The 15,120-nt window shown below is 49.3% G+C and overlaps 1 long non-coding RNA gene across 1 annotated transcript in view; it reads left to right on the plus strand.

Moving 5' to 3' along the window:
- Positions 1 to 4,814: 4,814 nt before the first annotated feature.
- LOC146867948 (uncharacterized) overlaps positions 4,815 to 15,120 on the plus strand; it is a 49,643-nt gene continuing 39,337 nt past the window's right edge. The window contains exon 1 of the long non-coding RNA XR_014962387.1: positions 4,815 to 4,944. This is a non-coding gene — a long non-coding RNA (uncharacterized LOC146867948). The remainder of the gene's footprint in view (positions 4,945 to 15,120) is intronic.

The following is a 15,120-nucleotide window of genomic DNA, read 5'->3' on the forward strand; positions in this document are numbered from 1 at the left end:
CTTTTTCTGTACGAATCGTACAAAAGACCGTACAGCCAAAAAATACCCACGATTCCGATCCGGAAATGCTTGTACGCGACGTCCATACGTATTTCACCAGCGTTTTCCGGCCCAGCAAGTACGATTCGTACCGACGTCACTCCGTACGGCTCTTTGTTTATGAGAGCCAAACACAGCCAGAAAAGCAGAGTCCGACGCGAACGGCAACGCCACGGAGCCCCGGTACGCGACATACAGCCATGAACCCCATCGTACGTGTAATCCAGGTCCTCTTGGCCTACGACCTGGTGCACCGCACCCGACGCACATGCCGCAGAAGGTGAGAACAACATGCGTGGGTACGGTGGGTACCACATGTACCCCTACGGCACCATGACAACAGTGGTACGGACCGTACCCACGCATGAATGCGTGGGCATGGTGCATACCATACATACCCCTACGGCACCATGCCAACAGTGGTAGGGACCGTACCCACGCATGAATACGTGGGTACGGTGCGCACCCCTATGGCCCCATGAGTACTCAGGTACAGACCGTACCCACGCATGAATGCGTGGGTACGGTGCGTACCATACGTACCCCTACGGCACCATGCCAACAGTGCGTACCCCTACGGCCCCATGAGTCCTCAGGTATGGACCGTACCCATGCATGAATGCGTGGGTATGGTGCGTACCCCTACGGCCCCATGAGTACTCAGGTACGGACCGTACCCACCCATGAATGCGTGTGTATGGTGCGTACCCCTACGGCCCCATGATTAATCAGTTACGGACCGTACCCACGCATGAATGCATGGGTACGGTGCGTACCCCTACGGCCCCATGAGTACTCAGGTACGGACCGTACCCACGCATGAATGCGTGTGTACGGTGCGTACCCCTACGGTCCCATGATTAATCAGTTACGGACCGTACCCACGCATACATGCGTGGGTACGGTCCGTACCACACGTACCCCGTTATGGCAGCAGGAAAATGTGGATACGATGCGTGCACACATCAGGAATGTGGGCATAGAGGACTGGCCCAGCATGTTACCTACAAATTGCTGTGTGTGTAGGTCCTGGCCAACAGTGTACAGCTCCAAGGGGGTGCGTGGGTGGGTGCAGAGGCCTCCCAGCAGTGCCCAGACATACGAGGGGTGGGTGCAGAGGACTCCCAGCAGTGCCCAGACATATGAGGGGTGGGTGCAGAGGACTCCCAGCAGTGCTCAGACATATGAGGGGTGGGTGCATTTCACTCCCAGCAGTGCCCAGACATATGAGGGGTGGGTGCATATCACTCCCAGCAGTGCCCAGACATATGAGGGGTGGGTGCAGAGGACTCCCAGCAGTGCCCAGACAAATAAATGAGTGGTGGGTGCAGAGGACTACCAGCAGTGCCCAGACATATGAGGGGTGGGTGCAGAGGACTACCAGCAGTGCCCAGACATATGAGGGGTGGGTGCATATCACTACCAGCAGTGCCCAGACATATGAGGGGTGGGTGCAGAGGACTTCCAGCAGTGCCCAGACATATGAGGAATGGGTGCAGAGGACTCCCAGCAGTGCCCAGACATATGAGGGGTGGGTGCATATCACTCCCAGCAGTGCCCAGACATATGAGGGGTGGGTACATATCACTCCCAGCAGTGCCCAGACATATGTGGGGTGGCTGCAGAGGACTCCCAGCAGTGCCCAGACAAATGAGGGGTGGGTGCAGAGGACTCCCAGCAGTGCCCAGACACATGAGGGGTGGGTGCAGAGGACTCCCAACAGTGCCCAGACATATGAGGGGTGGGTGCATATCACTACCAGCAGTGCCCAGACATATGAGGGGTGGGTGCAGAGGACTACCAGCAGTGCCCAGACATATGAGGGGTGGGTGCAGAGGACTACCAGCAGTGCTCAGACATATGAGGGGTGGGTGCAGAGGACTACCAGCAGTGCCCAGACATATGTGGGGTGGGTGCATATCACTCCCAGCAGTGCCCAGACATATGAGGGGTGGGTGCATATCACTACCAGCAGTGCCCAGATATATGAGGGGTGGGTGCAGAGGACTACCAGCAGTGCCCAGACATATGACGGGTGGGGCAGAGGACACCCAGCAGTACCCAGACACATGAGGGGTGGGTGCAGAGGACTCCCAGTGCTTGGGTGATATCTTGGCAGGGGAGCTAAGGGGAGTGGATTTGGAGGAAGTAGGTCGTGAGGACTGCGGACTCTGACTGTGGCTGTGTGTCTGCCGTTTGCCCCCAGACCCTGTGGGTGTGACTACATCCCCCTGAGTGTGCGTGCCAGGAGGTGTGCGCTGTGCCTTAGTTGGGGGTGTGCTGGATGTGTCTGTTGGGGTGTGTGCCTGTGACTGTCTGTGTGTGCTTTGGACAGGCATGGGAGAGGGCAGTGTGGATGGGTCCGGGGTAGGGACGGAGCGCCACAGGAGAGACACTGCTTCCGTCAGTGAAGAGTCCATGGACCGCAGAAACCTGCGTTGCTCATTCATCGTTGATGACATGCCCTCCACGAACGACACCAACTGTGTGAGCAGTCTAGTGTGTTCATGGAGGACATGCAGCATCGATGCCTGACCAACCTGCAACTGGTGCAGTGTGCCCACAGACTCTTCACTGAGGGCAGCAGGGGTGACAGGGGCAGGGGCTGCGGTGCCTGGTCTGAAGGAGACACGGTGGGACCGTGCACGGACAGAAGGGACGGGAGCAACTGGGAGGGCGGAGATGGCAATGGAGGAGGCGGGTACAGATGGTGGGATGCTGCCAGATGTTGTTGCATCCTCCGCCTCCTCAAGGATGTCAGCCTGCGACCCGTCGGTGTCGTACATGCTCTCGCCTCCGGACAGGTCCTCCAACTGACTCCCCTCGCCCTCCGTGCCACTGTCTCCTGCTGACTCCACAGCACTGGTGGCACTGTCGCTGGGTCCCTCCTCAAGGTCCATGGCGGTGTCTCCCTCGCGTGTGGATGATGATGCTGTGGGCAAGGAGAAGAAACCAGAAAGCATCAGTCACCTGTATACATCTGACACATGAGCACAAGAACAATAGGTCACAGTGCATATCAGGAAATGCATCATGAGTAACAGCTGGATTACTCCGCACATATGTAATCCCTGTACTGCCCAGTTGGTAGACCCACCATGCCACTTTGACATCAGGAAACTCAATACACAAAAGGCCACAACTTGAATGAGCAATACACTGAGAAGCTTGTGTCTGTGAACCGGTGAGCACAGCAATACAATGAAGTCATGACACCTCTTGTTTACCCTGAAAGAAACAGGAGTGGTGCACTCAGGGTTAACTAACACACCTCAATACTCAAGGTGTCACCACACTCAGAGACCTGTAAGTCCCTTGCAACACAAAACGAACAAATGTTGGTACCTTGGGACTCACACAACTTCAACCAATCTACATCTTTGGGATGTGCCAATTGGCCATTTTGCTAAAAGAACACTGATGTGCCTGCATGCAAGATGTTGCACAAGGCAGTGCACACAAAAGTACATTGAAACTGTCATTGAAGAAGCTGGCACCTTTTCGGAGGAGCCACTGTTAGAAATAGATTGTGTTGCAGAAAGTACATATACATGGGCCCACGGAGGTCTGGATGTCTTGACACTCGTTAGTTTGTATCACCGACAACTAATGAGTCTCACAAAATCAAGACCACCGTGGGCACATGTATATGAAGAATCTGTGACAACATTTATTTATAACAGTGGCTTCATTGAAAATGTGCCAGCTCATTCCATGACAGTGTCAATGTACTTTTGTGTGCACTGCCTTGTGCAACATATTGCATGCAGGCACATTAGTGTTCTTAACACAAATCAACTAATTTCCACATGTGAAACATGAACAACTGTTGACAAGCGCTGTGAGTGCCAAGGTACAAATCATGAAGAGCATGTGGATTTTACGTTTGAAATGTGTTGAAATCGGTCTCAACACAGATCATGAGTTCCAATACTTCCTAGGCGAATGAGGGAACATATATGCCATTGATAATAAGACCTGCATATTAGGATAAATAGGGATGAACCAATGATACTTTGTGGCATAACAATACAATGGGAGTTTCACTTATGACTATATTGGAGAGTATGTCATAGGAGAATGAAAGAACGCATAAGCTGCTGGCAAGAGATTCACATATGAAGATCATTAATAATGTACTAATAATGTTCGGTGATTTAGAATACAATATGCGTTTCATTTATGACGATTGTTTGTAATATGTCTAGATTGAATTTCACTAGCTGATGCACACCTAATACATTAGGTCCCATAACATTTATTGTTTATAGATTTACAATGACGTTGATGTGGAACAACCCTGGAGAATGCAATGTTAGTGGTAAATATATTGGGATTCATGCACTAATGTGTATACACTAAACTGAGTACCAATCGATGATACAGAGATTATTTTGGACATGATAAATACTATCTAGAAGCCTAATGGAGGCAGCGACCAGATAGTAACACATACCACTCGATATACAGTTAATACACCAGTGGGGGGCGAGTATAGACTTTTCACTTTAAATATCAGGTATGCTTGAGTTTAAGGAAAAATAACATAGGCCATGACCAGGATGTAACACAGACTAACACTTTGGGTTTTACTCGATTTCTGAAGGATGCCACTACAATGTGGCGACCATTTTCTGGCAGTAACGATCAAAAGATAGTCCTTTGTCTATTTACATTTCAACTGTCTTTATTGAGACAGCATGCCGATAACTCATTGGGTTTCACTGATTCTTGACTAATGCCACTACAATATGGCGACCGTTCTCTGGCAGTAACGATCGCAAGACAGTCCTTTGTCTATTTACATTATTAACTGTCTTTGTTGAGACATTATGCTGATAGCGCATGGGAATCAACGGAGCGTACTCGCTCGAACCTTGTTAAACAGATTCAGCACTCTCACCGGTAAGCTGGAGTTTCTTTGATAGGTCTTTAATTTTCAATGTTTTTAAACAATTATGAACTGAATTCGGGCTCTAAGGATTGATATTTTAACTTGACATACAGAGTCCAAATCTACGGAGTAAACAGCTACTGACACAGGAATAAGCATGCTTGTAGAAAACGGGGAAGCTTATGCAATTTACAAGAAAATGTGGGAACTGGGACGGAATTAGAACCGGCTCAAAGGAAGGGTGTTCAAAGTAATGATACATATGGAATTTTATTGTTTGAAGAAAAGTCAGTATATATAATGAACACGAGAACTTAAAGAACCTTTCTCATTCCCGATGTACTTTCAGATAAACTTAAACTCATCTAGAGAAACAGGTACAAATTAACTTTCTTTCAAATCACGCAAGGGTAGCATACACTTAATCACTTTATAAGGATGAAACACACGAGAAGTAGGATACAAGAATGATTACATGGTTGGTGTGCTCGTTTTTGATTTGCGATTTGGGCTAAATAAATAATGAACATAGAAAATGCTTAAAATTTCGGGTTAATACATGAGCCCTCAATGTTTGTAAGCTAAATAATTGGAAGAATTTGAGTTAAGACTATCATTAATAGACATTAGCACAAACAATAAGGCTAAACGATCTAATTCTCCCCTTTAAATCGCAGCAATATAGTTGCAAATTAGCTCTCTACGCAGACGACTTGCTGTTATATACAAGTAATCCTGGGGTGGTTGTGCCAAGGGTAGAAGCACTGTTATTTGGCCAATACATCCAACACTGAGGTGATTGTTGTGCCAGGAATAACAGGGAGGACGCTGGCAGGTAGTGATAACAGCGTGTAGTTTATTTAATCGAATTACAACATGTAATTCCGATATAATGGCCCACGAGGAGCGGCGATGTCCGCTCGCCGCCAGCTCTCTCCGTCTAGTGTTCCGCCCCCCTCCGCGTCACGGAGCCGCCCGTCCCGATTGGACGGGGCGTCACGTGACACAGAGGGAACGAGACACTAGACCGTACAACATCTCCCCTTCAATAATATAACAGCAAAACGTTAATCATGTCATAACAAAGTCTTCAAAGCGCTTGGGCGCCCTAACAGATCTGGTAGGCCTCCTAGGAGTCACAAACCGAGGTTGCCCCTCGGCGCATAGCGGGCTGCTATATCTGGTACCCTCCTGGACACCTTGGTTGCCTTCGCACTCTCGCATGGACTTCATTCCACCACGCCCACCGGCACCACTTGTCTCAACTCGCATCTCCTCATGACATGCTGATTCACCACTGCTAGCTCTGTCAACAGGCGGGGTGTGCAGCCAACCATTATCCGCCCGTTCACTCCTGCTCACAACCTCGTACTCTTGCCACTCAGGTACACTATCGTCATTCCTGGGCCCACTCGCACGGCCTCCATTCATAATGATGTTTTCCTGGCCTGCTTTGAGCTTGACGATGTCATCTTTGCTTCTCCATCCTCCGCTTTCCAAACACACTGCCCCTTTCCTGACCTCCCGCACACGTACAGGAGTTTGAAAGACTGACTCCCCCTTCATCACCTTATGCGGCTTCCTTACTAGGACCCAATCTCCCTGTTCCACCTCCTTAGCTCTGGCTCTATTCACAGTATCGGCGTACTTTTTTGCACACTCTTGCTTAGCCATGAGTCGCTCCCTGACTCTCAGCGTCTTCTCATGTACACCCTCCGTGTCTTCTCGCACATCATACCACTCGTTGTATTTGGGGGTAAGTTCACTGGTGCACCGTCTCCCCCTCATCAAATAGAAAGGCGTGTGACCAGTAACGGCATTTGGAGTGTTGTGGTAAGTGTGCACCTTGTCCGCGAGAAACATCTTTACATCCAAGTTGGACGCAAGGGCAAGCTGGATTCCCTCTTTGAGGAACCTGTTCATTCTCTCTACCTGCCCATTGCTCTTCGGGCTGTATAATGGGGTCTTCTCCTGCTTGATCCCCGAGTGGGCGAGAAAATCCATCATTTTCTTGGATACCAGCTGGGTGCCGTTATCAGATACCATGACCTTCGGTTGCCCTTCTTGAGCGAAGATTTTTCGTAGCACTTGAATCACCCGGTCCGTGGTAACCTCTCGGACGAACTTGTACTGTATCCACTTGGAGTAATAGTCGGTGATCACGATGAGAAATCTGCAATCCTCCGGCAGCAGTGAAAACGGGCCCGCGAAGTCGATGGCGACCTTGCTCCATGGGCCAGCCGGAATCTCCACTCTCTGCAGCTCCCCTCTGCTGGTTTTCCAATGCTTGTCCGCCTTCAGACACTGCTCACACCTGTCAATGAATTCGCAGACGTCGCTGGACATCCCCGGCCACCAGTAGTACATTTTTAATAGGTTCTTGGTCGCGGTGCCGCCAGGGTGACCTTTGTGGGCAATCCTTATTAGTTTGCCCCTGAGACCTTCCGGAGGGACAAACAGCTCATGCCGTTTCAAGAAGCCATTCTCGAGGGTGAGTTCCGCACTCACCTGCTGGAAGCTCCGGAGGGACCCATGTAGATTCCGCACGGGAGGCCAATATGATGTCACGTGGCCCATCACGGTGCGGAGAACCACGTCCTTCTCCTGAGAAGCGAGCCACTCCTCTTCAGATATGGAACCTTCGCACATCGTCGTGGCATCCACCAGTGCCACCACACACTCCGTATCGTCCAGGGACCCATCAACGTCCCCTGCCACGGGCAAGCGGGACAGGCAATCCGCTCTGCAGTTGAGGCCACCCTTGATGTGCCTGATGGTGAAGTGGTATTCCTGCAGCTTGGACAGTAGGCGCAGCAGCCGCGAACTGGCCTTCCCATTACCACGGCCCTCGCCGGCCATCATGTAGATCAGGGGTTTGTGATCCGTGACGATTTCGAACACCTTGCCCCACAAGTAGTTCTTAAGTTTCTCCACCGCCCAGACACAGGCGAGCGTCTCGCGCTCAATGGTGCTGTAGTGCTTCTCGGCATCGCTCAGAGAGCGGGATATGAAGGCGATGGTGTTCTCCTTCTGCCCGTGGAACTGGCAGAAAACCGCCCCAATGCCCTTTGCACTTGCATCGACCGTGACCACATTCCGCAAGTCCTTGTTGTAAGGCTGCAGCACCGGTGCCTCTGCGATACTCCTCTTGACGGCCTCGAAAGCCGCGTCCTGCTCCGCTGCCCACGCGTACTTGACATTCTTCCTCAACAAGGCCCTCAGTGGCTCCACAGTGGTCGCGTACCCCTGCAGGAACTTCGAATAGTACTCACTGAGCCCCAGGAAAGACCGCAGTGCATCCTTGTCGCCAGGGCACGGAGCTTCTCTGATCGCCTTCACCAGGTCTTCTTTGGGAGCAATCCCATCCGGGGTCAACACATGCCCCAAGTATTCGATCTTGGACTCCATAAATTTGCATTTGTCCTTGGAGACTGTCATCCCCTTTTCACGCAGAACCTCCAACACCTTGCCCAACACCACCAGGTGCTCTGCTTCGTCCTTAGTGTGGATCAAGATATCGTCCTGGAACGCTTCAACCCCCTCCATGTCACAGAACAAGAGATCCATCAACTTTTGAAACACCCCCGAAGCAGAGGCGAGTCCGAAAGGCAGCCGGACATACCTGTATGCCCCAAACGGAGTGACAAATGTGGTCAGCTTCTTAGAGCCTTCGGTGAGGCAGACCTGGTGGTACGCGGACTTCAGATCAATCAGGGTAAACAGGCAGGATCCGGACGTCGACGCCAAAATATCCTGAATGTTGGGCAGCGGGTGACAATTGACTAGGATGTTGTTATTGAGGGAACGCAGGTCCACGCACAGACGGATGTCTCCAGTTCTTTTCTTCTTCGATACGACGATCGCGGACACCCATTCCGAAGCACCGGCACCTTCGATTACCCCTTCATTCTCCAACTTGTCCAGCACAGACTTGAGTTCCGCCCTGACAGATAGGGGCACAGTCCTGACCTTGTGCTTGATTGGCATCGCCCCCTCCTTCAGCTGTATGTCTTGCACGAAGCCTTTCACGCATCCCACTTCATTTGCGAAGACTGAGCTGAATTTTGCAAGAACGCCGGACAACCCACCCGGGTCATCGTCCGCCTGAATGGAATTGACCCAGTCAGCTCTGAGAACTATGGGATCCGCTGCCCCCGGGATTAACATCACTCCTAACTTTGCCAGATCCTTCCATCCCACAAGGCTTCTCCCTTTCTCGGCCACGTAAATCTTGGTATTGATGGCCCTCCCTTTGAAAGTGAGGGTATCGGGAAAGTACCCTTTCATCACTATATCCTGCTCCCCAAACGCTTTCGGGTTTACGTCCGTCACACGCAATTGCACATCGTGCCACATCGCATCAAAGGTAGTGTCGGAAATCAGGGTAATAGGGGAACCTGAATCAGCAGTGAACGGAAGCTCAACAGAGCCAATCATCACGGAGCCTATGGGCCCCTTCACTCGCCCATCCTCAGCATCAATAGATAGCACTATATCCCCTAGCGCCTCAAGATCACCTTCGCTCACAGAACTCACTTTCACACTGCTAGCTGGCTTCCTGGTCTTGCATACAGCAGCAAAGTGGCCCACCCTCCTGCACTTAGTACATTTCCTGCCCAGCGCAGGGCAAGCCTTACTGTCCGCCAAGTGATCTATCGCTCCGCACCTGAAGCAAGCGAACGGCTTCCTAACCGCCCCCTTATCATTCGCCCCTCTATCAGGAGGCTTCTGGGCGGATTTGCTCCTGTCCTGCACATAAAACACATTGGCAGCGTGGCTAGTCTTGGCAAGTTCCTCTGCGGACACCAGGGATCTCTCGATGGCCTTCGCAATGGCCACCACCTCCTGAAGCGTAGGATCGCGGCATGTCAGCAATCGTTCCTGCACTTTCTTGGAGTGGCAGTAGAACACCACCTGGTCTCTGATGTAAGTGTCCGTCATGCCCGCAAATTCACAGTCTTGGGCCAGAACGCGCAAGCAGGCAATGTATTCCTCAATAGACTCCCCCTCTTCCTGCTTCCTAAGCGCGAACTTGTGGCGCCCCACCATGATGTTAGTCTCTTCAGCATACTGCAGCTCCAACCTCCTTACCGCCTCCTGGTACGCGTTGAGCTGAGTGGTAACACCAGGCGGATTCACGAACACAGGCAAACTGTCGAAGACCTCTTGCCCAGCCTTCCCCAGCAGTCCGAACAGCAGCGCCTTTTTCCGCTCCGCCGAGTACCCCGTGCCATCAATGGAAACGATATAGTTCTCGAAAGCCCTCAACCAGCTTTTCCACTTCATGCATGGCTTGCCGGGAACCTCCAAAAATAGAGGCGGGACACAGATGTTGCCTCCGTGCGCCATTTTGAGCGCGCCCGGCACACGTGGCGCGGACGGCAGGCTCTCCCACGCAGCAGCAGGACCCAAAGCCTTGACAGCACGTAGGCACGAGGGGTGAGGACCAAGCAAGGCGCGGACACCGCTAGGCGAGACCCCACAGCAACAGAAGGTACCTGGCACTCAGGGCCGGAGACAGCATCAACAGGCAGAAGCACGAGGCAGGGAGGCAGGCGAGACAGGCAGCAAGGCCGGCACTAGATGCAGCAGGGACGGACTTCAGCAGCAGACGCCCACGTGGGAGGGCTCCGCCTCAATCAGCAAGAACAGGAGGGCATGGAGAGACACTCGTGGGCCCCACTTCCGGAACCCTCGTCGCCATTTGTTGTGCCAGGAATAACAGGGAGGACGCTGGCAGGTAGTGATAACAGCGTGTAGTTTATTTAATCGAATTACAACATGTAATTCCGATATAATGGCCCACGAGGAGCGGCGATGTCCGCTCGCCGCCAGCTCTCTCCGTCTAGTGTTCCGCCCCCCTCCGCGTCACGGAGCCGCCCGTCCCGATTGGACGGGGCGTCACGTGACACAGAGGGAACGAGACACTAGACCGTACAACAGTGATGTGCTGGAACATTAATGACTGGGAGGGCCCTATGAGCAACGAACTAAAATATCTGGGTATAAATATTGTTAAGGAGCTGGATAAAACCACCCAGATCAATTTAAATAGGATCAGTAAAGAGATAGATTGTCTATTTTCCAGATGGAAGAACCTCCCATCGAGAATCTTTGGTAGGGTTAACCTGGTGAAGATGGTCATCCTTCCCAAGTTGACATACCTATTTAATATGATCACTTTAGCGTTCCCCAGTAAGGACATCAGTAAAATCCAAAGTAAAATTGGAAGCTTTATTTGGGCTGAAAAGGGAGCTAGACTGTCTTGGAAAAAGTTGAGACGCAAGCTCATAAGGGAAGGGCTTGCTCTTCCAGATGTTCGGTGGTACGCTATCGCCTTCTAGTTTAAAAACATCCAGATGTTGCTTGTAAAACCTGATGAGTCATCATAGGGGAGGCTATTGGGTGAGATGCATACGATGGAGGGGGGTTGTGGAGAAGAAGGTTTTCTATACAAGTTTGGGGCACCAAGGTTCTTCAAACGGGTGCGTCTGAAGGTTCTCAGGTCTGCCTTGGATATCTGGTTTAAGGTCCGATGTAGATGGGGGATTGGGTATTACTCAGAGTTTGCCCCTATTTGGGACTCCCCGGGTACCCCGCCCTGTTTGAAGGACAGTCTTGCAATCCCAATAAAGAGAGCAGGTATTACCACCTGGTCAGAGCGTGTGTCTGAAGAAGGACTATATCCATGGGAGGTATTAAGGGCTAAGGTGGGGGGTAGCATCTCTAGGTTTAAATACTTGCAACTTGCCTCCTGGTTTACAGCAGAAAAGGAAGATATAAGGGGAGATTGGGAATTGGAACAGTCACTGCAAACGGTGCATGGTAAAAAGAAAGAAATTTCTATTTGGTATGGTAAGCTCGTGGAAGCTGATGATATGGAAACCCCCCCGCAACATGAGGTTTGGAACCAGTCTTCACTAGAGTCCAACATCACAGACTTTTATGAACCTTCCCTGAAACTTCTTTATAAATATGTTAAACCGGCCAGCTTAAAGAAGAACCACTTCTTAGTGACCATCAGACTCTATTACACTCCCGCAAAAATTGCCAAGTTTGCCCCTCTTTCCTCCCCCAAATGTCCAAGATGTAACCTTCTTAATGCCAACGACTTATACATTTTCTATGAATGCCCTGTCCTTGGAGCTTTTTGGAAGAAAGTGGTGGGGATACTGTGTGGTATTTTTAAAGTCATTATAGGGGTGAATATCTCTCTGGTAATATTTGGAGATGATGGCGTGTCCAGGAGAAAGTTACCGCAGCTACATAGAGGGTTGTTGTTATATTTGGTGCTGTTGGCCCGGAGAGAGATCTGCTTGAAGTGGAAAGAGCAGCGACCCCCGAGATGTGACGGCTGGCTTAAAGCTGCGTTCGCCATGGCCCGCCTGGACCAGGGAGAAACTAGGGAAAGCACATCTGGCAGGCACTAGTGATCTGGGGCCGGGATTTAAAATTGCTATAAAACTCCCCTGGTACTTTCCGGTCCAATGATTACACCAAGCCATCATCAAAGGGGCTGGTCTGGTTTGACCTAAGCAAGTGCAGTCGCCGTAGGGTGCACAGTTTGGTATGACGGCATCATGTAAGATCTGCATATGCTTATTGGTGAGATAAGGACAAAAAGAAAAAAAGACTATCATTAATAAAGTAATAGAACTTTACATTGTGCTACGTATGACTTTGGAATTATCTAACAAACATTTGTGCATGATTTGCCACTAAGATATCACAGGAATGTCAAAATACGGTTAAAACAGGCACTAAAGTCACGCTGTGTGGGTTTAAAGTGGCAATGACATGTCCGCATTTCCATATGTACTATAGCTAGTGTATTTCTAGGTCTTTTAGCCCTGAGGAAGTGGCGGGTATTTTCCTATGGCGACTAAACACGTGTTGGCTTGAGGCTTGAGACCAGAATTCTAATAACAAATTTAAAAAAGAATACAAGAAGAATAAGAAATTGGAGATTATGTTATTTCATGCCACTACATAAAGTCGTTACTGCATGATAATATTAGTGTGTGCTTGAGGATAAAAGAATTGACATTTCTGTTGACTACAGTCACGTATTTGGGGAGTGGGTGATCTCCCTACTCTAGAGCACCGCAACAAAACAAGGAAGAACTAGATACATGTGTATAGACCTTTATAGTGCCACACGCCTTCAAAAAACCTCACCCACCACAGTTTATTCACTTGTGTGGGTAGGCCAAGTGCCTGCAACAGGAAACAACCCAAAATGCAACATGGGTACATCACATTTTTCCACTCAAAGCTTATCCTTTGTTTGCAAACTGGGTAGCTGTGAATTGTGGGCCCTATTCCATCTAGCATCTAGGAAATCCTAGAAAACCTCGACATTTTTAAACCTAGACAACCAGGCTCCCACTAGGCAATGTTACCAGCAACCCTTGAAAATGTCAAACTTCGGTAAAAAGAAAATACATTTTGCTGACAGTTCTGGAATCTGGGGGGAGACACATATTTACTACCACCCTGAGTTTCCACTTGTCCTCTGAAGGGCACCCCACGTATGGGTGGGCTACGAGACCACGACACAAAAGACCCTAAACTGCTACGTTGAGAGATAAGCAATTGTAATAGTTAATTTTGGTTAGAAATAGCTGAAAGCGACATGTGTACAAAGATGTGTGGGACATAGTAATTACATTTCTTTTATATATATTCTGCTGTATTGCCATTTTCAATGCCTTGCAGTGCTGTTGGAGCTCACATCACTTCATGCCATAGTCTTAGAGAATGAACCATACTTATTAGGATAGATGGGAATCCCTAAAGTTCTAGGAGAAAGAACCAGTAGGCAAAGTTTGGGGGTGCGATTGAGGAGTTATATACTTTGCTGTGTTTTTGTATAATAATATCACTGCCTGGTGGGGTCTCTTCACTGCACTAACATTGTGGCCTGAAGTTTGGGGTGGACCTTTGCCTTCAGGTCAGACTAAAAGGAACTTACCTTAAATATCTGAGCTTTCACCAGTTCTGCTATAAAGCAGAATCTTTAGAGGGATAGATGCAACATTCTGGATATTGCTTTCCCCTTAAACTGGCCAAAGGCCTCCCAGGGATTTATATGCATTCCCCACCTTCTCTTTCTACCTCATTTCCTCTCCTGCATTTCTCATTGTCTGCCATAAGCTGGGAGAATGGGAAGCAAGAGTAGAAAGGTGAATTGCTCATGTGTGTACTAAAAAACCCGCTATGTGTCCAAGCAATATCAATGGAACAAAACAGAAAGATTTTTACAGTAAACCAAGGTCAAAGGAAAACATATTAATTGTTTCAGAGGAACGGATCGTTTACATTGCGGATAGTTAAGGTATGAGATACATTCGATGAACAGTTACGCTATGGAGTAGATTTTCTTTCAGCAGCAGTACACATTGCCTTTTGCCCATGAGTTGAAGTCACCATAAATGGATTTCCTGGGTCATGACAGAAATACAGAGAGGTCATGTTTGTCTTCCCCTTTTGCACATAGGCCCAGAATTACAAGTAATTCATGCAATTCAGCTCAGCAATGAAGTTGCTGCACTGTATTGCGTCAAAGGCAGGGAGGAGAATTGGGCAATATTTTCCTTTTTTTGTGCAAATCTACTCTCTCCCTGCGCTGGTGCACTTTGGGCTGCGTAGTGTAAATGCAGGCACCCTTGGCGTGTGGTGCAAGGGTGCGTGCGTTATGGTCAGGATAGTTTTTGTGCAGGAAGGAGAAGCTTCTTGCACAAAAATCTCTTTGGATGCTGTATGTGTGTTACAGAATGCAGCACACATGCCAGGCGAAAATAACAAGTAGAAATAAAGATTTTGCTCCTCGTTACATCAGCTTTCAGGCAGGTGCACCATTTTGGTGCAAACCCATAACTACAACTCTTTGTTAATATGGGTTTGCGTCAAAATCCATGGGTGGATGCACCAGAATGCACATAATCCGCCCATGGAATATATGCTAAAATGCTGAATTGAAACTATCCTATATGTGAATGCTTTATTGAAAAAAAACTGAATAAAGTCATATACCTCCCCCAAAAAACACCTATGGAATGCCTCCCAAATGCAATGTAATGCAGGGCAGCAAAATGCACTGCTTTGCACTAGTTTTTGTTTTACAATGCAATACAAATCAATATTTGAGTTGCTTTGTAAATACCACAAAGGATTTTGTATGGGGT

This window comes from Triturus cristatus, chromosome 1_2, assembly GCF_964204655.1.
Source record: "Triturus cristatus chromosome 1_2, aTriCri1.1, whole genome shotgun sequence".
In the NCBI taxonomy this organism is placed as follows: domain Eukaryota; kingdom Metazoa; phylum Chordata; class Amphibia; order Caudata; family Salamandridae; genus Triturus; species Triturus cristatus.